The sequence below is a fragment of the Vulpes lagopus genome, chromosome 2 (genome assembly GCF_018345385.1).
Source record: "Vulpes lagopus strain Blue_001 chromosome 2, ASM1834538v1, whole genome shotgun sequence".
In the NCBI taxonomy this organism is placed as follows: Eukaryota; Metazoa; Chordata; class Mammalia; order Carnivora; family Canidae; genus Vulpes; species Vulpes lagopus.
The window spans coordinates 161,900,074-161,921,299 of NC_054825.1; the positions used below are offsets into that span (position 1 = coordinate 161,900,074).

General features: G+C 46.0%; 1 long non-coding RNA gene across 1 annotated transcript; it reads right to left on the reverse strand.

The window, feature by feature from the left end:
* Positions 1 to 9,734: 9,734 nt before the first annotated feature.
* Positions 9,735 to 17,803, reverse strand: LOC121485031. The gene is made up of 4 exons (XR_005986184.1): positions 17,623 to 17,803; positions 16,521 to 16,558; positions 13,529 to 13,607; positions 9,735 to 10,707 (listed from the first exon to the last, which is right to left on the reverse strand). It is a non-coding gene; the product is annotated as an uncharacterized LOC121485031 (long non-coding RNA).
* Between the last annotated feature and the right edge of the window lie 3,423 nt (positions 17,804 to 21,226).

The following is a 21,226-nucleotide window of genomic DNA, read 5'->3' on the forward strand; positions in this document are numbered from 1 at the left end:
CTCTTGTTAGTTCCTGGCTTCTTGCAGAGTGACTCAAGTTGGGCAGACACTTTATTGAACAAAGGGGGAGGAGAGATGAAGCTGGAACCAATCAGGTGACAGAAACCCAGGGCTTCTTGCAACTTCCAGAAAACACCCTGAATATGTTGTCAGTGTACTCTCCTTGGAGACTGAAGTCTGAATATTCCCCTCACCTCCAGCCCTATTACAGGAGACAGGAATTGACCCCTCTAAATATCAAGAGTCAAGAAGTGTGGGTGTCCCAGCCCTTTCTCCTTAAGAGGTTCAGGAAAATGAAGGAAACAATTATTGAAGGTAGAGGAACTCAAGGCAAGAAGTAAAAAGCAGAGATAATGGTTAAGCAAAAACTTGTTTCTCTTTTCACACAGCACTTCTGACACCAAATGTGTAGCAAAGGGCTCCATCCCACAGCAAGACTGCCCCCATTTCAGATACTACTTGCAAGTCCCTGGTTGTCACCTGCAGCTGACTGACCAGCTATAAATCAGGGGTCTCTGAGGCCCCCTCTTCAGGTCCAATAATTGGCTAGAGTGGCTCGACAAACTTAGGAAGCCAATTTGCTTTCGTTTACCATTTTATTATAAAGGATACAACTCAAAACCAGCTGAAGCCAGCGTCCATCTTGTCAGTTCAGAAGAAAAAATGAACAGTAGAGTGTGTATTGCCCCCAGGCATGGCGGGACCAGCTGAGGAACCTGTAGGTATGCAACCCCACTAGCTTACAAGTAGTTAATTAGCACTACCCTAAAGGTGTAACCACCACATTTACTTAGTGAAATCTCTAACATAAAGAAAAATTTCCAATTCTCAGTCTCCTGAGTTGGAAAAGACCTCCAGATGACCAGATGAAGTGGTGCCAGAGCACCTGCTATCATGAACTCATAGGCCTCCAGTCAGCGGTTTTCAGCTTCTCAGGTGACTCCTGCCCCTAACTTTTGCCCTTTATCTTATTTTAAAGATTTATTTGAGAGAGACAGAGAGTGCATGAGCAGGGTGGAGTAGGAGAGAAAGGATTTCAAACAGACTCCCTGCTGAGCAGGGAGCCCAACACAGGGCTCTATCCCATGATCCTGAGATTATGACCTGAGCTGAAATCAAGAGTCAGACACTTAACCAGTTGAGCCACCCAGGCATCTCAGATAAAGCCCCTCACTTGCAAACCATCAGGGAGTTTGGGGCTAATCAGCATTAGGTCCCCATTCTCCTAGGAGGAGCCACATCAGTAAATAACCCTCCTTTCTGCACTGCCAAAGCTCAGTGTCGGTTTTTATTGGCTTGCTGCACATCAGGTAGACAAACTCTCATTTGGGTTGGTTATATGGCCAAATGGAAGGGATACATAGGCAAAGTATATAGAGGTTGGATGTGTACACTTTCCATATCCTCTCTGAGGGCACCACCATCCCAACACCATGATGTGTTCGCTAACCTAGAAGCTCATCAAATCTTTCGTTCAGGAGTTTTTATAGAGCTTAATCTCCAAACCCCTCCCATCTTCCCTACCCCAAAATCTGTGTGTGGGGCTGAAAGTCCCAAAGCTTTAGTCACCTAGTCCTTCAGAGGCTTTCATAGGGGCCCCACTTAAGTCACTTTATTAGTATAAACTTTGGTGTGATCAAAAAGAGATCCTTAGATATAATAAAATATATCTTTATATATTTTATGTAAAATATGTATTTTTTTCATTTATGTAAAAATGCGTTTATTTAAAATACATTTATATATTTTATCATTCAGGAAATTCATGGGGTTTTAGGAGCCTGTGCCAGGAACTAGGGACAAAGACCAAATATATTTTATTTTATTTTTTATTTATTTATTTATTTTTTAAATTTATGATAGTCACAGAGAGAGAGAGAGGCAGAGACACAGGCAGAGGGAGAAGCAGGCTCCATGCACCAGGAGCCTGATGTGGGATTCGATCCTGGGTCTCCAGGATCGTGCCCTGGGCCAAAGGCAGGCGCCAAACCGCTGCGCCACCCAGGGATCCCCCAAATATATGTTATAAAACATAATGCTAAAAGAAATAGTGGGGGCACCTGGGTGGCTCAGTCTGTTGAGCATCCTACTTTTGATTTTGCCTCAGGTCACTATCTTGGGGTTGTGAGATCAATGTTCAACATGGGGCCTGCTTGGGATTCTCTCTCCCTCTTCCTCTGCCCCTCTATCCTCCACCCCATGCCCACCTGCTAGAGCTCTATCTCTCTCTAAAGAATAAATAAATACAAATAAAAGGAATTGTAACCAGGAACACAGAGAGAGGTAAGGGAGATGTGTAAAAGAGGACCCTTCACCCAATACCATCATCAAGATCAATCCCCTAAACTTCTGCTCCTCAGGGAGATAACTTTGAGGCCACTGATCTGAAGAGATGGGTCCTATTGAGATTTTAAGCACCATCATACTGTTCTACAGAATTATTCTCAAATCCAGTCACTACAACCATGGAGAAGAGTTAAAAGCCAGAAGACAAGAGTCTAAGAGAAAGAGATGAAAACAACTATTTTCTTTTTTCTCCCAGAATCACTATACCAATGGGATGTTTTCAGTTATACGTATAGCAAACATGTGAATCCCTTAAACCATGAAGAAATTTATTATTATAAAGGTTTGAAGTTTTATTTTTTAAAAAATAAAGATTTTATTAATTTATTCATGAGAGACACTGAGAGAGAGAGAGGCAGAGACAGAAGCAGAGGGAGAAGCAGGCTCCCTGTAAGGAGCCCAATCCGGGACTCAATCCTGGATCCCAGGATCACTCCCTGAGCTGAAGGCAGATGCTCAACCGATGAGCCATCCAGGCATCCCACCTTTCTCATTTTATAAGGAAGGAGAATCTGTCCTGGAATCTCTGCAAACCTGCTTTTAACTTTTTACTGACAGAACTGAGTGACATAGCATTTCCAGACCAATACAAGGAAAAAAAAAAAAAAAGTCTTAATGAAGTTGCCCTGGTTGGCTTACAATGAAGGAAATTACTACCTGAATAAAATGGGATCCACTGATTAAGGAATAAGGGTGGTAGATATTATACTGGTGTAGGCCTCCAAAGGAGTTCTTGCTTGCTGCCTCCTGGGAACACAGAAATTAATCAGACACAGGCTCTAACCAACTAGATGAAAAGATGAGACAATGAAGTGAAGTGCTTGTGTCCTGACTCAGGTCCTTGGGCCCCCCAAGCAATAGAAATTTACTAGAGGCCAAACAGGAATTCCAGGCAAGGCTTTTTTTGGGGCTGATGCTCAAGCACAAGGGAAACAGCACAAAGGAAAGCTGGCTCTCTGAACAAAGGCTGGAGAAAGTTTTTAAAGAGACTGAGGTGGGAAAGAAGTGACTCAAAGCAGGTAGTTGGAGAGATATGGGATGTTGGCTCACAGGCGTAGCAAACAGAACATTCTTCATCATGCGTTGCATATTTCATTAATATGTTAAATCTCCATCGCTGGGAGTGTTTTTAATATTACATCCGGGAGGAGGGGCACCTGGATGGCTCAGTCCCTAGAGCACTTTAACTAGCTGCCTTTAGCACAGGTGATGATTTCAGGGTCCTGGGATGGAGCCCTGCGTTGGGCTTCCTGCTCAGCGGGGAGCCTGCTTCTCCCTCTCCCTCTGCCTGTTGCTCCCCTTGCTTGTGCTCTCTGGCTGTCTGTATCTCTCTGTCAAATAAATAAATAAAATCTTTAAAAAATATTATAATTAGGGGAAGTCGATGAAAGATTATTGCTGGGGTCCACCTTGGCACAGACTGGTTTGGTTTGTTCTTTGCCGGTCTTTGTAGTCAAGTCTACCCTTTGGTAAGCATCCTGCTTCCACATTCCTGGAAGATATGCTACTCAAAGGGGCATAGGATTTCAGCTATCAAGGGATGTTGGGTGTCATGGTCAATATTGAGGAGGACTCAAGTCCAGTCCCTGCTCTGTCTCATTTGGTCACAGTAGAGTAACAGTAATACATAGTAATAGAAAGATGCCTGAGTTTTTATGAGATCCTCCAAAAGAAACAGTTAACTCAGAATGGCAAGGCATAGTATCATTCAGAAAGAGGGTGACATCTAGGCTGTGTCTTAAAGACTCAGATAAAGAAGAGAAAGAAAATTGCATTCCAGGGGCAGCCAGGGTGGCTCAGCGGTATAATGCCGCCTTTGGTACAGGACCTGATCCTGGAGTCCCAGGATCAAATCCCACATCAGGCTCCCTGCATGGAGCCTGCTTCTCCCTCTGCCTGTGTCTCTGCCTCTCTCTCTCTCTCTCTCTTTCTCTCTCTCTGTGTCTCTCATGAATAAAATAAAAACTCAAAAAAAAGTTTAAAAAAAAACTGCCTTGCATTCCAGGCAGAAGGGAGTGAAAATCCACATGAGAGAGGCCAAGAAATTGGTTAAATTGGTTATTGGAGCATAGGTGATGAGGCAAAGAGTGGTAAGCGATGCCAGAGGCCATCTCCTAGAGGGTCATGACTGCTACAAGGAAGACTTGGGGGCACCTGGGTGGCACAGTCGGTTGAGCATCCGATTCTTGGTTTTGGCTCAGATTGTGATCTCAGGGATGTGAGATTAAGCCCCACATCAGGTTCCATGCTCAGTGTAGAGTCTGCTTGAGATTATCTCTCCCTCTCCCTCTGCCCCTCCTGCTCATGCTCTCTAAATAAATAACTAAATAAATGTCTTTTAAAAAAATGAGCAGAGGACCTGAATAAACATTTCTCCACAGAAGCCATACAGATGGCCAACAGACACATGAGAAGACGCTCAACATCACTAATCATCAGGAAAATGCAAATCAAAACCACAACGAGATACTACCTCACCTTTTTCAAAATGGCTAGAATCAAAAAGACAAATAACAAGTATGAGGAAGATGTAGAAAGAAAGAAATCCTCACGTTGGTGGAAATGTAAATTGGTACAGCCATTGTCAGAAATGATATAGAAGTTCCAGAAAAAATTAAAAATATAAATACTACATGATTCAGTAATTCCACTACTGGGTATTTATCCAAAGAAAGTAAAACCATTAAAGTCATGTTTATTTTATTTTATTTTTCTAAGATTTTATTTATTCATGAGAGACACACAGAGAGAGGCAGACACAGGCAGAGGGAGAAGCAGGCTCCTCATAAGGAGCCCAATGTGGGACTTGATCTCAGGACCGGGATCATGTCCTGAGCCAAAGGCAGATGCTCAACCACTGAGCCACTCAGGTGTCCCCTAAAGTTGTGTTTAATTCTTTTTTAATTAAAAAGATAAGTGCACCCTTGGGATGCCTGGGTGGTTCAGCGATTGACCAGCTGTCTTTGGCTCAGGGCATGGTCCCGCAGTCCTGGAGTCGAGTCCCACATCGAGCTCCTTATAAGAACCTTGCTTCTCCCTCTGCCTACATCTCTGCCTTTCTCTCTGTGTCTCTCATGAATAAATAAAATCTTTTTAAAAACCATAAGTACACCCTTATATTTATTGCAGTGTTATTCACAATAGCCAAGATATGGAAGCAAAGTGTATCAATAGGTGAATGGATAATGAAGATGTCGTATACTTATATAAAGGGATATTATTTATCCATAAAAAGGAATGAGATCTTGCCATTTGCAAAAATATAGATGGATCCAGAGGGTATTATGCTAAGTGAAATGTCAGAGAAAGACAAATACCATATGATTTCACTTAGATGTAGAATCTAAAAAACAAAAATGAACAAATAAAAAAGCAGGAACATACCCATATATACAAACAAACTGGTTGTTTTGGTGGGGGCGGAGATGGTGGTGTGGGGATGGGCAAGATGGGTGAAGGGGAGTTGGAGACAAAGGCTTACAGCTATGGAATGAGTAAGTCATGGAGATGGAAGGTACAGCATAGGGAATATAGTCAATGATATGTAATAGTGTTGTATGGTGACAGATGGTAGCTACGCTTGTGGTGAGCATAGCATAATGTATAGAGTTATTGAATCACTATGTTGTGTACCTGAAACTAATATAACATTGTGTGTCAACACACTTCAATTTAAAAAAATGTTTTGAAAAACCAAAACAGGAGGGGAGCTTGTCAGATGTATGCTTTAGGAAAATCATTGTCCTAGAGTTCTGCAAAGCGATAGATTTGAGAATGTTCCCAATTGGAGGCAGAGACTTTAGAGTGAAGGATGTAGCAAGAGATTAAAGGAAAGTTGTTGAAGACCAGCCCAGGACAGATCTAGGGTCATAGACAGGAGGTGTGGTCTGGGGAGAGATGTTCCTGTTACTATTGCTACATAATAATCCACTCTAAAACATTAGCAATGTCAAACAACCACTTTATTATGCTCATGAATTATGTGGGTTAGGAATTAGAACAAGGCACAGAGGAGATGCTTCTTTCTGCCCCCAAAGACCCAAAGGCTTTGGGGTGACTTGAAGGTTGGGGACTGGAGTCATCTGGATGTTCCTTCATCCACATATCTGGTACCTGGGTGGGATTGACTAGAATGCTGAGGACCTACACAAGGCCTTTCCAGCATGGCAATCTCAGGGTAATCAGATTTCTTGCACAAGATCACCTTCCTCCAGAACAAGTGTCCCAAGAAAGCTGGTTAGAAGCTTCATGGCCTTTTCTGGCTTAGCCTCAGAAGTCACGCAGTGTCATTTCTGCTACATTCCATTGGTCAAAGTTGTCCCAATCCCACCGAGATTCAAGGGGAGAGGGCACAGACCCTACCTCTCAATGGGAGAAATGTCAAAGAATTTTGTGGCTGTTTTCTTTAAAATCACAAGGGTAATTTGGTGAATTTGGGGGCTATGAGAAGAAGCAGAGTATATTCGGATGCTAAGGCTGCCTTAACAAAAACCACAGACTAGGCAGTTTAGACCATGGAAATTTATTTTCTTAGATTTCTGGAGGCTGGAAGATCAAGGTGTCAGCAGGGCTGTTTTTTTCTGAGGCCTCTCTCATTGGCTTCTAGATGGATATTTTTCTTCTGTGTGTGTCTGTATCTTAATTTCCTCTTCTTATAAGGACACCAATCAGGGGACGCTTGAGTGGCTCAGTGGTTGAGCATCTGCCTTTGGCTCAGGTCATGATCCTGGGGTCCTGAGATCAAGTCCTACATCTGGCTCCCTCTGCCTATGTTTCTGCCTCTCTCTCTCTGTGTGTGTCTCTCGTGAATAAATAAATAAAATCTTAAAAAAAAAAAAAAAGGACATCAGTCAGATTGGGTCAGGGCCAAATGCTCTGTCTCCAAATACACTCACATTCTGAGGTAGTGGGGTTAGGGCTTCAACATATGAATTTTGGAGGGACACAGTCCCTTCCATCACATGGAATTATCAGAGGAGGTAATGAGATAAAATTCTGGAAATAGGCCTAAAGAGACAAATGAACCCAGGATGATGTGCCTGGAATTCAACAGCAAGGTTTGAGCTGGAGGCAGGGATTTGGGGATTATTAATGAGGTGTGGTTGAAGCCTTAAGTGTGGATAGGTTCACCCAGAGAGAATGTAAAACAGGGGAGGAAGAGATTCTTTTCTGATTACTAGCATATGGTAATATGTATTACACAAGAATCCATGCTAACTAATGATAATTCTTGCTAACTAATCCGTGCTAATCCAGGATAATTTTGCATTATTTATCTTACTTGTTTTGCTCTAACATGTCCTCTGTGAACATTATTATACTTAATTTACAGATGGTGTAACTGAGGCATAGTAAAGTTAAAAGAGAGGTCAAATCCAGCCCTTCATCTATTTTTGATTGGCTCATGAGCCAAGAATGGTTTCTATATTTTTTAACAGCTGAAGAAAACCAAAAGAATAATATTCTGTGTCAAATAAAAATCATATACAATTCCAATTTCAGTGTCCTTAAATAAAATTTTTTTGGCACATAGTCATGCTCATCATTTATGTATTGTCAATGGCTATATTCGTACTATAACAGCAAGGTTGAATCGTTGTGATAGAGACACTATGGCCAAAAAAATATAAAATATTAACTACTGTGGCCCTTTACAGAAAATGTCGGCCAATCCCTGGGTTGGATGGCTTGATCAACTGCAGAACTAATAAGTGGTAACTTTGAATTTCTAGCCCAGGCCATTTGGCTTCACCATCTCAGGCACTGTGATTTATTGAAAGATTTTGCTGTTCACAAAGGCTATTTCAGATATCAGCTACCACAAGGGTCAGAGATTTTTGAAACATGGGCAGGAATTTGCCTGACCAAGGCCAAGCCCAATATCATTTCTCATTTGGCCTTACACAGATTAGATACTGAGGACACTCAGAAATCAGTCCACTTGAACTCCTTTTTCCCACCTTAGTCACTTTGCTTCTGTCAGTTTTGCAAATCCTGGTGTGTTAATCTGGGCCATTTGGTAGCAAAGAACAAAACTCACATATGCTTCAGTAAAGAGGGCTTATGGGAGACATACAGGGGCACCCAAGAAGCCCAGTTTCAGAAGAACACCAGACTTCCAAAGACCTGGAAATTTTTCTGGGAGTTAGTCTGTGGGGTCCCATGTCTCATTTTCTCTCAGCACCTAAATCCTTCTCTATGCATAGTAGTGCCCTCTGCCATTCTTCAGTTTAATTTCCAGTAAAACTATGACTTTCTTTTGATTCTTGGTCACATCCACACTTGTTACCCTTCCTCCCTTGGGGACCTTCTAAAATGTGTCTTATATGTAGGACCCCAAAGAAATTTCTATAAGACATAAATCTGAACATGCTCTACTTCCAATTAAAAATCTTCAGTGAGGGGCACCATGGCGGCTCAGCGGTTGAGCATCTGCCTTTGGCTCAGGGTGTGATCCCGGGATCTAGGATCAAGTCCCACATGGGGCTCCCTGTGGGAAGCCTGCTTCTCCCTCTGCATATGTCTCTGCCTCTGTGTGTGTGTGTGTGTGTGTGTGTGTGTCTTTCATGAATAATTAAATAAATCTTAAAAAAAATCCTTCAGTGATTCCCATTTCATCCTCATCTTCCTGGCTTGGGATGCTGTGTGTGAAGTTTGGAGCTGTGGTAGCTATCTTGCAGCCATTAGGTGGCAATCTCCAGGAAGAAAGCCACCAATTAGGGATGATAAAGTGGAAGGATTAAAATAAATGTGGTTCTCGATGATGCTTTTCAGACAGAACCTAACTTGCCAAAATTCTTGTAAAGTAGACCATAAATGTTGTGTTGGGTTTAGATGTTGTTAGGTGTAATTATAAACTGTAAATGACTTATAACTGAAAGCACCCTAATTGATTCAGGGTCTTGGGAATAAGGTTTTTAGGATGACTGTCTTTATTCTTCACAGGAGACCAGAACTTATGACTGTCCAGAGCCAGTACAACAGTCTGTGGAAAGTCCAGGTGGCAAATGTATCTCTATGACTGGGGAGCTCGACCATGGCACATCATAATCGTGGGGACAAGAGACTCTTTGGAGTGAGTTATAGAGGAATGCAAGGTGAAGAAATAAATATAGTGAATATACAGTATTCCTTCAGTATGTTTTGCCGTGAAAGAGAGCCAAGGAATTTGTTAGAAACTAAAGAAGGATGTGGAGTAGAAGAATATATTTTTTTTAAGATTTTATTTTTATTTATTTGAGAGAGAGAGAGAGAGAGTGAGCATGAGTCAGGGGAGAGTGGGGGCAGAGGCAGAGGAAGAGGGAGAAGCAGGATACCCAAGGAGCTGAGCAAGGAGCCCAATTCAGGGCTAGATCCCAGGACCCTGGGAACCAAAGGCAGATGTTTAACCGAGCCACCTAGGCACCCCTCAAAGAATAAATTTTTTATAAGATAAGAGGTTCTAGACCATATTGGGGTGCAGGTGAGAATGATGGAATAGAGAGAAAATATTGTTGCTACAGGAGAAAGGGGGAAAGTGAAGGAAGGTAGTTCTTGAGAAAGTGGGATGGGGTGAGATTCAGAAGACAAGTGGAAGGATAAGTCTTGGGAAGGGGTACTTGCTTGTTGGTCACGGAGGCAAAAGCAAAGAACAGCCATGCAGGAGCAGACAGAAGGGTGGATTTGGTGGAGTACAAAGCAAGGGCATCAGCTGTGAGTGGGCATGCTAGAGGAGGTTCAGGGCTTTAAGGAGAAAGCAGAAGGGCCAAAGGAATTATTATGGACTATGGGAAATGCGGGTAATAGGGAAGCAGTAGTCTTCCAGAGCAGTGATGCCTGGTCTCCACATGAAGAGACTGGTGCAGGCTATTCCATGGGACCCATCTTCAGGACTCAGCTCTGCCTCCTCAAAGCTGCAGCCCTAGATCTTAGGGCAGTCGCCTCCCCTCTCCAAGCCAAAGTTTCTTCTTCTGTCATTTGGTGATGATGATGTTTAGCCAGTTTGGAACTTGCTGAGCTCAGAGGCAAGAAGAGTGGGGATGCTGCAAAGTGATGGCCCGTCGTAGAAGAGGCTCAGTAAATGGGAGCCACCATGACTTGTACTGGTTGCAGATAGCAGGCTTCCTGTCCACCCTCAAACTGTGGTGGAGTAATAGGTGCACAGTGTATCCTCTCCTGTCATTGCAGAATCTTCCTTATTCATTGCTTTGCAAATGACTGCCTTAAAGATTCTTGAGGACAAACAGTTCTCAGGGTGTCTCTGTGGTTAGTTGGGGCAGAGAGGGGCGGAGGAATATCTGCAAGTTACTTTTCAGACTGTAGGGCATTGAAGTTCCATAGAACCATGAACCATGTATGTAACTTTAAATGGTCTGGAAGGTACTTTGAAAAGTAAGAAACAGATGATGTTAATTTTTAGAAAATATTTTACTTAATCTCCAGTAGCCAAATAACTGTCATTTCAATATGTAATCAATATAAAAATTACTAAGGAAATGTTTCACACTGTTTTTTTTTTAACATTCTAAGTCTTTGAAATCTTATGGGTGCTTTTACTCTTACAGCCCATCTCAAATAATACTAGCCATGTTTTCCTCAAAATATGGGGGTGAATGGCTGTTGTACTAGACAGCTCAGGTGCAGAGGCAGGATGACAGAGCAGGAGCAGACGGAGACTTTGGCTACAATCTGATAGCCAGAGCTGCTGAGTGACGGTAGGCAATTAACTTAAATGCTCTAAGTTTCAGGTTCCTCAAATGCAAAATAACTGTAAAAACCAAACATTATTCAGTACATATGGTGTGTCAAGCACTGGCTCAGGTTTTGTGGTATTAACCTATTTCATTCTCCAACAACCATTTGAGAAAGGCTGTCACAAAGTTTAGAAGGGAAGTAAAGCTCTTGGCAAGAGCTCACATGTATTTTGCACAGCCAATCTAACTAACTCTTATCCCCAGCAACGTATTTGTGCTATAATTACTACCATGCTCTTCTTCATTCCCAAGATCATCCCCACACAAGGGATGGAGAAGGGCACCCCTTCTGTATCTGGTCAGGATAACCAAAGAGACAAGAGCCTGACTTCCTCTAGCACAGAATCCACAAGATATAATGCTTGATGACACATTGTTATCTCTCACAGATCCATTTTGCCTATCTTTGAAAACCATCTGAATATTGTGCCTGACCTCTCCCAATGGCAGAGGAAAGGGAGGCTCTCATGCCCCTTTAGAGAGAGGAGGGTAGGATCTGAGACCGGGAATTTGCAAGGCTTGTAGCCCTCAGGCAGAGAGTCATGGGAGGAAGAAAGTCTTAGCTCATGTCTGTCTGACTGTGAGTCACCGGAGTTGTCTCTCATCAATCAATCATTAACTAGATGTCTGTACACCTTTGTTTTTCTTCACATTTTAAAAATTGTGGTAAAATAGCACATAATATTTACCATTTTAAGTACATATGTTAGTGGCATTAAGCACATTCGTATTGCATAACCATCACCACTCTCTAGTTCTAGAATTTTCTCATCACCCCAAACAGAAACTCAATACCCATCAAACAGCAATTCCCCATTCCCCAGCCCCTGGCAATGTGAATCTGCTTTCCAACTCTGAATTTGCCTGTTCTGGATATTTCATCTACATGGAATCATATAATATGTGACCTTTTATGTATGGCTTCTTTCTCTTTTCGAGGTTCATCCACATTATAGCAAGCATCAGTGTTTTGTTCCTTTTTATGGCTGAGTAATATTCCACTGTGTGGATGGACCACACTTTGTCTCTCCATCCGTCCATTCATTAATGGATATCTGGCTTGTTTCTACCTTTGGGCTACTGTGAAGAGGGCTACTATGACCATTTGTGCACGTTTTTGATAGAGTTTTTGTTTTCTCTATATACCTTTTGCCCAGTCTTTTCTCTTGGAGGGCAAAGACACTATCTTCCTTAGCTAAGTGATTTTGTCAGTAGGTGGCTTGTGTGTTAGCAACTGTGGAAATGTCTGTGATCATGTGATTTATAATTAGAAATATATATTTGGTCTTCACCCCTGTTTCCGGCACAGAGTTCCCAAATCTCTTGGAATTCCCTGTGATGGGAGTGATGAAGTTGATGTTATGTTAATGAGGTGATTTTTGAAAAGCACCTAAGGATGGAGGCCAGTCACCAGAGGAGCCAACTTTCAGTACCCACCCCATCTGTCACCTCCTGGGAGGGGAGAGGGGCCTGTAGATTTAATTCAGTCACTAATGACCAAATATTTTTTTTTTTAAGATTTTACTTATTTATTTATTCATAAGAGGCACAGAGAGAGAGGCAGAGACTTAGGCAGAGGGAGAAGCAGACTCCTCGGGGGAGCCTGATGTGTGACTCGATCCCAGGACCCTGGGATCACACCCTGAGCCAAAGGCAGATGCTCAATCACTGAGCCACCCAGGTGCCCCATAACCAAAGATTTAATCAGTCATGACTATGTAATGAAGCTTCTATTAAAGCCCAGAAGGGTGGGTTTTGGAGAACTTACAGTTTGGGGAACCAGAATGCTTTCACATGCCACCATGCTCGGCCCCCAAACTCCATGGGGACAGAAACTCCTTTGATTGGGACCTCTCCTTACATTTCACTTCATCTGGCTGTTGATTCATATCCTTTAATATCCTTGGTAATAAGATGGTAATCTAGTGAGTAAACAGGTTTCCTGAGCTCTGTGAACTACTCTCGCAAATTAATCGAACCCAACGAGGGGGTCATGGGAACCTGATTTATAGCCTGTTGGTCAGAAGCAGGTGACAATTTGGACTTGCACCTGGCATTAGAAACAGGCGGGCAGAGAGGAGGAGTCCTGTAGGACTGAGCCCCCCCGCCCCCAACCTGTGGGGTGTGACTCTAACTCAGGGTGATTAGTATTGGAATTGAGTTAAACTGTAGGACACCAGCCATTGCCAAAGAATTGCTTAGTGGTGTGGGGAAAACCCCACATGTTGAAATGAGGTTCAGATTCAGTCACTCTCACTTTCTGCTTCCTTGACCCACTCTTTGTCATGGCAGCCATGCATCCAGCCCCAAGTCTAAATCTCCAGTGGAGGAATTGGATTATAAATTTAATTTTAATCCATTTAAATCTAAAGAGCTGTATGTGGCTAGAGGCCACAGGCTTGGCTATGTTGCTCTAGGCTGACTGAGGGTCCCCCTCCCCCTCTCCTCACCTCATTCTGAGCTCATCGAGACTGTTCTGAATCCTGTCTGCGTCTGTATTCTGGCCACAGAATCTGGCGTGTACAGGCCCTAGGGAATATGAAGGAATGAGTACCCTCACACTCTCCTGTTTGCCTTTGTATTCCCAAATTTCTCTCTGCTTTTGACAAATGTATTTGTGAGATAGCCACTGGTGTTTTCTGATAACCTTTAAAACCAGAGAGACCTGTATGTCCTCAGCCCAAAAGATCACAAATCAACCTAACATGCAGGGCCCAGTGAAAGGAGCATGGGGCTAAGGGGCTGAATATGTAGATTCCTAGGAGGCTCTGGCTCAGCCACAAATGGTGCCAACACAGGCATCACATCATTGACTGTTTGGAAATCAGGAAAGGCTTGGTTCCTATTACTCAAGCGGCCCCTGATCCACTTCCCCTTCTGGCTCAGCTTCCCCCCTCAGCTGTGCTCCTTTGGAAATCATGGAAGATTGAGAAGTTTTGCCTCTTCAGAATATAGATCCTGTGAGGGGTAGAGAACAGAGAACCTCAGCTCTAGAGAGACTAAGGGGGAGAGCTGGGGACCCAGACTCCTGGCCCCGAGGACTTCATGGCTTTGAGCCTCTGCCTTCCCACCTGTAACATGGGTCTGTGAACAATCCCACTGTAGAGGATTGTCTGCAGAATGAAGGGAGATACAATATTCACACAACAAAGTATTCCCCTACAGAAATGAGAATGAGCCACTCATGACAACACGTGTGCACAACTGTGGATGAAACTCATAGTGTTGAGCAAAAGCCAGGCACAAGAGGTGCCTGGGTGGGTCAGTCAGTTGAGCGTCCGACTCTTGATTTCGGCTCCGGTGATGATTTGGGGGCCTCTGGGTCTCGGGGTCATGGGATCAAGCCCTGCCAGCAGGCTCTGTGCACTCAGTGGGGAGCCTGCTTGAGATTTTCTCCCTCTCCCTATGCCCCTCCTTCCACTCATGCACATTTGCTCTCTCTAAATAAATAAAATCCTTTTTTAAAAAAGAAGAAAAGCATAAAAGAGGATGCACCATATGAAGTTTTTAAATTTTATGTTAATTTTTTTCTTTGAGAGAGAGAGTGAGACAGAGAGCAAAGCAGGCTTCTTATTGAGCAGGAGGCCCAATGTGGGGCTTGACCCCAGGACCCCAGGATCATGACCTGAGCCAAAGGCAGATGCCTAACCACCTGAGCCACCCAGGCACCCTGCACTATATGAAGTTTTAAAACAGGGGTCCATTAGACTTGGGACACTGCCTCTGGCATGGGGGCAAAGGGGAGGGGGTGGGCTGCATGCACAGGGTGAGGGTTAGGGGATGGTGAGATGTCCTCCTTGATCTTGTGACCATTTGCTGATGCTACATTTATGATAAGTATGCTCTGTACATATATTATACTTTGGTAAAATTTTCATTGAGAGAGAAAAACAAAGGAGGGCAAAGAGAAGAAAGGAGGGAGGAAGAGGGGATGGAGGGGCCCAGGGACAGAGCGAAGAGAAAGGGTGAGGGAGTACTTTCCTGGCACAGGAGAGGTAAAGGTAAAGTGTGGGTTTCAGGGTTTTTTCAGGGTTTTCTGCAGCTGCAGAGTTGAGGTGGGTGCGTTGACATAGGGCTCAGTGAAGACAGTGAAAATCATTTCCAACCTTTCCCCACCCCACCTCATTCACACAGAGGGGCGCTGTGAGAAACACCAGCACCGCACACAGAAATATCTGGATTCCAAGCACAATCGTCAGTGACCTGAAGCATCTGGTTAGTGCCTGAGGCAGAGACCACCACAGACAAATGCCCACTATAGGCAGTATTGTTTCCACAGGCTACAGATGGCCTCAGTCCCCCAACCCTCAAAGTAGGCAGAGACCATGATTTCTGGAATCTGACATGGTGGAGGTCTCAGGTCTCAGATACATTCTCACAAAGAGACAGCTGTTAAAATTTCAGGAATTTTATAGCTATTATTAGAAATCTAGCATATAAAATTAAGTCACATTTTAAAAAGACAACAAATTCTTAAAATCCATCACTTCCTAATTTCTTTGCTATAGTGGATGAACAAATCAAGTTCCAACATCTTTGTTTCACGTTTGTCTCTCTCAGTAATGTAAGTAAAAATACCACCCAACATTCATGTCAGACCTATACTTGTTCATCAGTGACATGAGCTATGTCTTTGCTGGGTTAGGTAATAATCAAATATTCCTTTGCAGTCTGATATTGTGATATTACTGTTGGCGACAGAATTATAAAAATCAGTGCTGGGTTTTTCAAGAAATAGCAAGTCTCCTGAAACTACAGTTGTATGGATTTTACAACAAAGAGTATCGTGTATTGTATTAGTATTATTATTTTTAAAGATTTTATTTATTTATTCATTAGAGACATAGAGAGAGAGAGGCAGAGACACAGGCAGAGTGAAAAGCAGGATCCATGCAGGGAGCCCGACATGGGACTCGATCCAAACCCGGGTCTCCAGGATCCCGCCCTGGGCTGAAGTCTGCACTAAACCGCTGAGCCACCAGGGCTGCCCTATGTGTTGTATTATTATTGGTAACTGTGTGCCACCTATCGTTTATAATCAGAAAATCTTTTATTGTAAACACATTGTCTTTCTATACTTTTATATACTTTTTTTTCTGGAGCCAGATGCTAACATTTACCAGCACAGGGCAGTGCAGAAAGCACATGGACTTCCCATTCTGTAGAAGCCATGTTCAAATCCCAGCTCTTCTGCTACTTGTGTGACCCTGGATGGGTCACTTACCTTTTTTTTTTTTTTAATTTTTTGTTTTTTTAAAGATTTATTTATTTATGATAGACATAGAGAGTGGGAGAGAGAGAGAGGCAGAGACACAGGAGGAGGGAGAAGCAGGCTCTTTGCTGGGAGCCCGTTGTGGGACTTGATCCTGGGACTCCAGGATTGCACCCCGGGCCAAAGGCAGGCGCTAAACCGCTGAGCCACCCAGGGATTCCCTCACTTACCTTTTTGAATTTCAGTTTTCTCTTCTCTAACACAGGATCTGTAATAACCATCAGAGGGAGATCTTCAGTTAGAGCTAATGAATGTGAAGTGGGTGGCCCAGGGAGTGGCATAAATCATGGTCACCACCATTTTGGCTCTTTCCACCTGCCAGAGACAAGCATGCTCTCCCTCTGCTTTCTCCATCCTCTGAGATCCAGACCACAGTGACATGGCCCTTCCCCTCAGACCTGCCCTCGCCCATCCTCAATCCTTGTTCCCCATAGCACCTCCCTTTGGCAATCAGCAGATCAGGGGATCATTCAGCAGACTCTGCTCTGAAATCCTTGGACCATGGTTTTCAACCTTCACAAGCTAACAACCATCTGGGACATTTGTTCAAACCATTTCCAGGGGCCCTGAACTCACGGAGACAGAATATAAGGGGGTGGGATGACTGGGATGCTGGGTGGTGCCCACAGGCCCATGGGTAGGACTTCCCGAGGTGCTGCCCAGAGTAGCTGGTGGTCATGTGCTCTTGGGCACCTTCCTTCGTCATCTCTCTGAGTGCTCATTTCATCCTTTGGAAGATGGAACCCCTCTCTGGCATCAGAGGCACAGGGCCAGGATAAGAGCTGGGGTAAGCCCACAGCCTGGTGCTGGCAGTAGACAGCAAGTAGAGGCTGCGTGGTTTCCTTTCCTCATCTCCCAGCATTGCCGTCGGAGCCCCCAGAAGACGGGCGCCTGCAGCACTGACTACAGAGAGAAGGGCTACAGGCCTCTGCTCCTCCAACTTCTTCCATTTGGAGCCCACAGGGGCACCCCTTCATGGCACACTATCTGTGCTGCACACTGTCCACTCCACCAACTTTTCCAAGCTTCTTGAAATAGTCTGGAGTGGCCAGGTCTTTTCACCCTCCTCCAGAGATGAGAAAGCTGGGACCCAGAGATTCGCTCTGTGGCCAGCACAGTTCCATCCATGCCCATCAGTGTGGTCATGGGCTCTCCTTGCCTGTGGGTGGAAGAGGGACATGTTGCCAGGGTTGGACATGACTTGCCTAAGGCCAACAGCCTTGGAACCCAGGTGCAGCTGACTCCAGACCATGGGCCCCTCCCAGACCCTACCTGGCTGATTTCCCAGATCACAACTGAGGTGGCCAGGGCAGGCGGAGGGTCCCCTGTTGCCACCGGAATCATTCATGGAGATCCTCATACTGCTGGTTCAGGAATAGTTGACACGTATCTCAAATTGCAGTGTGCCAGGCAGATGCTCTTTCTCCCTTAATCTGAAGGGACAACTTGAGATACTCCTATTTTACAGATGAGGAAAGAGAGGCTCAGGGGAATGAAATGGCTCCTTGCCAAGAACACACAAGTAACTGCTTCCTCCTTGAGGGCCCCAGACTGTCCCTCTGACTCCACATCCTCCCATCTGTCTTCTGACTCAGACAGCTGTATTCCTTCCATGGAAGCTCACCAGGCCCTGGCCTGTGCTGAAAGTGGACTTAGGTTCACGGTGGACTGCTTCCAGAAGGAAGTGGTAGACACACAGAGCCAAAGCCATGTGAGCAGGAGTAAATTTTGGGTCTCATAAAATTTTCTGTCAGAGCTCAGAACAAAGTGGAGCCCCAGGCCTCCTCTTCAGCACCCAGGAGTGCAGATCCCTCCCTCTAACCCAGGAGTCCAGGTCCCCAGGCCCCCCGCCCCTCCTCCCAGACCCAGAGGTCCAGCCCCCAGCCCTTCCTCCCTCGGTGACCTCCTTTTCTGCTGCCTCCCAGCTGGATCACACTGGCTATGAAACTGCTCTTCTTGGGGCCTCAGGCTCCCTCTCTGTAAAAAGAGACCCCTCTCTTGCTTCCCTGGGAGAGGATAGAACTCTAGAAAAAGAAGTCTCCTCCTTCTTCTCCCTCTCCCTTCTCTGTCTCTCTGTTTCTGTTTCCTCCAGGGACACAAACAGGAGCAGCAGAGGAGGCTGGGATGAGGTGTCCCCAGCTGCCAGGACAGGGTTAAGGGCAGGCAGGCCAACCCCGCCCCCCACCCCTCGGTGGCCTCACAGCTTCCTCCTAGAGGCAGAAGGAGGACAGGCAGTCTCTGGGCCTCCCTCCCTCCCTCCCCCTCAGGATTTTTGCTGAATCTTAGAGGCCTAGGTGTTTCCCAGAATGAAGTGGGGAGTGGAGGAGGAAAGGCCCTGTGGGCTGCTGTGCTGCCAACAAGGCTGGGACCCAAGCCCTCTGAGTTCCCCGAAGTCCAGAGGCAGTCTGCTTCCAGATTTGGATCTTTGCTGATCCTGGGGCACCTGGCTAGGGTCCCTCCTCCTCCCTGGGGCTCTGAATCCCATCCCTCTCAGGTCTGCCACTTAGGGATGCCCCTCCAGTAGCTGGGCAGGGATGGGGGAGGGTCCCTGCACTGGGATCTCTCCCTTGTCCTCTCCCCTCAGCCCTGTCTTTCCTCCTCTCTCCATCCACCCAGTTCCTTCCTCTTCTCTCCTCTTCCTCCTCCTCTTTCTCTTTCCTCTCTCCATCTACCATTTTGTCTTCCATCAGGATCTCACTCATTCATCTGACACAAGTTTGTTGAACACCTACTATGTGCCAGCCTCAGGTCCAGATCCTGAGGAAACAGTCATGAACAGCAGAGACAAAGGCCACTGCCTTTATGGAGCCTGCCTCCTGACAAGAGGGACGCACAATATACGAGGAAGACAAAAGGTGGGCAACTTATAGTTCATGTAGGAAAGTGAAAAATGCAGTGCAAAATAGGAAAGAGCAAAGGGAGGTAAAGGGGAACAGGAGGGGGTGGCACAGTTTCCATCTAGACATCTTTGGCCAGGTAAGCCAGCCTCCCTCTTCCCCTCTCCCTTCTCCCTTCCTTCTCTGATTCCTCCTCTCCCTCCATCCTCCCACCCCTTGCCCCCATCCTCTAACTCTCCCAAAGCACTTCCTTCCCACTCAGGACACAGGGCAGATTCCCGCCCAGATGTGCCTGGACTCAGGTATTTAACAAAACCCCATCACTTCCTCAGGTTATTTCCTGGGGGCCCTTGTTCTCTCTAGCTCCTCAGGAGACAAGTAACCATGGAGAAGGGGGACCTGCCCCCGAAATGAGACAGATGTCTCCAGAAGGAGCTCGGTGAGCTGGTCTCCTTGCTCCTCTGAGTTCTCAGGGGCCTCTGCTCCAGCCCTGCAGCTACTGCCTGCGTCCCAGCTCAGACTTGCTCAGAGAAGACCCTCGCCACTCAGACACCCCTGCCACTCAGACACCCCTGCCAGGAGTCCCTGATCTCTCCATCCAGTTTGTCTGGCACAGCCTCCGCTCCCAGCCTTCCCTTGCACCCTCAGAACCAAATGTTGACCCCCAAATCTGCCCATCAAAACCCTGCATGGGGTGAACCCTGCTATGCACCCCACCCCTAGCCCAGTGCTTCACCCTTTATGCCTCTACAACATCAACCCACCTGTACTTTGCTGACCAGGACATTGCTTGCCTTGCCTGCCCTTCTACTCCACTTTTGAACCACCAGCCACATCCCCACCCTTACCTTGGCTAACTCCTCATTGGTTAGGATTCTGCTCCTCTAGGACATCACCTCTTCCAGGAAGCCCACCCTGATTCTCCAGCTGGGTTAAAGCATCCTTGCACTGCTCTTTGATCCTCTGTTTACACAGCTGTCTCCTTCGCAAGATTGGCATCTCCACAAGGGCAGGGCCCAGGTCTGAGTCATCTCTGTGTGCGTGGCATCACCCAGCCGAGAGCCTGGCCCACCAGCGGGGCAGGAGACATCCCTACAGTGAACAAATATTCTTTTCCTCTGCCCTTTCTCCACATCTGCCTTATTATCTCCCCACTCTTCACTCCTTCTGTCCTGGTTTTCTGTAAACCAAACTCTGATGTTTTCTGGTGAGGATGGAAATCTTGAGAGGGCCACTGTGTACCCAGGGCACAGAAGAGAAATCAGCCTCCACTGGAGTGGAGGGTTCTGGAAGAGATGGCTGTCAGTGAGGGGAGCTAGAGGTGATCCTGCCACTACCTCTTGCCTCCTGTGGGAGTGCCTGGTTTCATCTGTCCTTGTCTTGGCTACTACCAGCCATGGTCATCTCTCCCTGCAAGGAATTCTGGGACACTGGACATGTGAATCTGAGGGAGAACGGGGTTGGGAGCTTGGACTTTTGGAAGGGAGGAGGGACTAGAGGTCTGGGCTCCTGGATCTGAGGGAGGAGGGACTGGGGTTCTGGACCCCTGGGTCTGAGGGATGAGGGGACTGGGGGCCCCAACTCCTGGGTCTGAGGGAGGAAGGGGTTGGGAGCTGGACTCCTGGGTCTGGGGAGGAGGGGCTGGGGGCCTGGACCCCTGCATCTGAGGGAGGAAGGGGCTGGGGGCCTGGTCTCCTGGATCCTGGAAGAGGAAGCCATTGGGGTTTAAAGCCGTGATCCCTCCTTCCTCATTCACACTCTGGTTTTAGAAACATCTGGTTTTATACAGCTGCTCCACCCGGGCAGGGTGGGGTGGGGGTTGGGCAGCCAAATGCCCGGCTTCTGAGTGGAGCCTAGGCTGCCCCCACCTCCACCCTGGGGTAAAGGAATCTCCCTCCCCTCCTGCTCTGGGCTCAGCTCCCATCGGGGGATCCATCATCCTGACACAGCCAGACACCAGGCAGCCAGGCTCCTGGCAACAGCGTCAGAGACGCGGCCCCACCCTGGTGAGGTGGGCGGGGTGCCTCTTACTTGGGCCC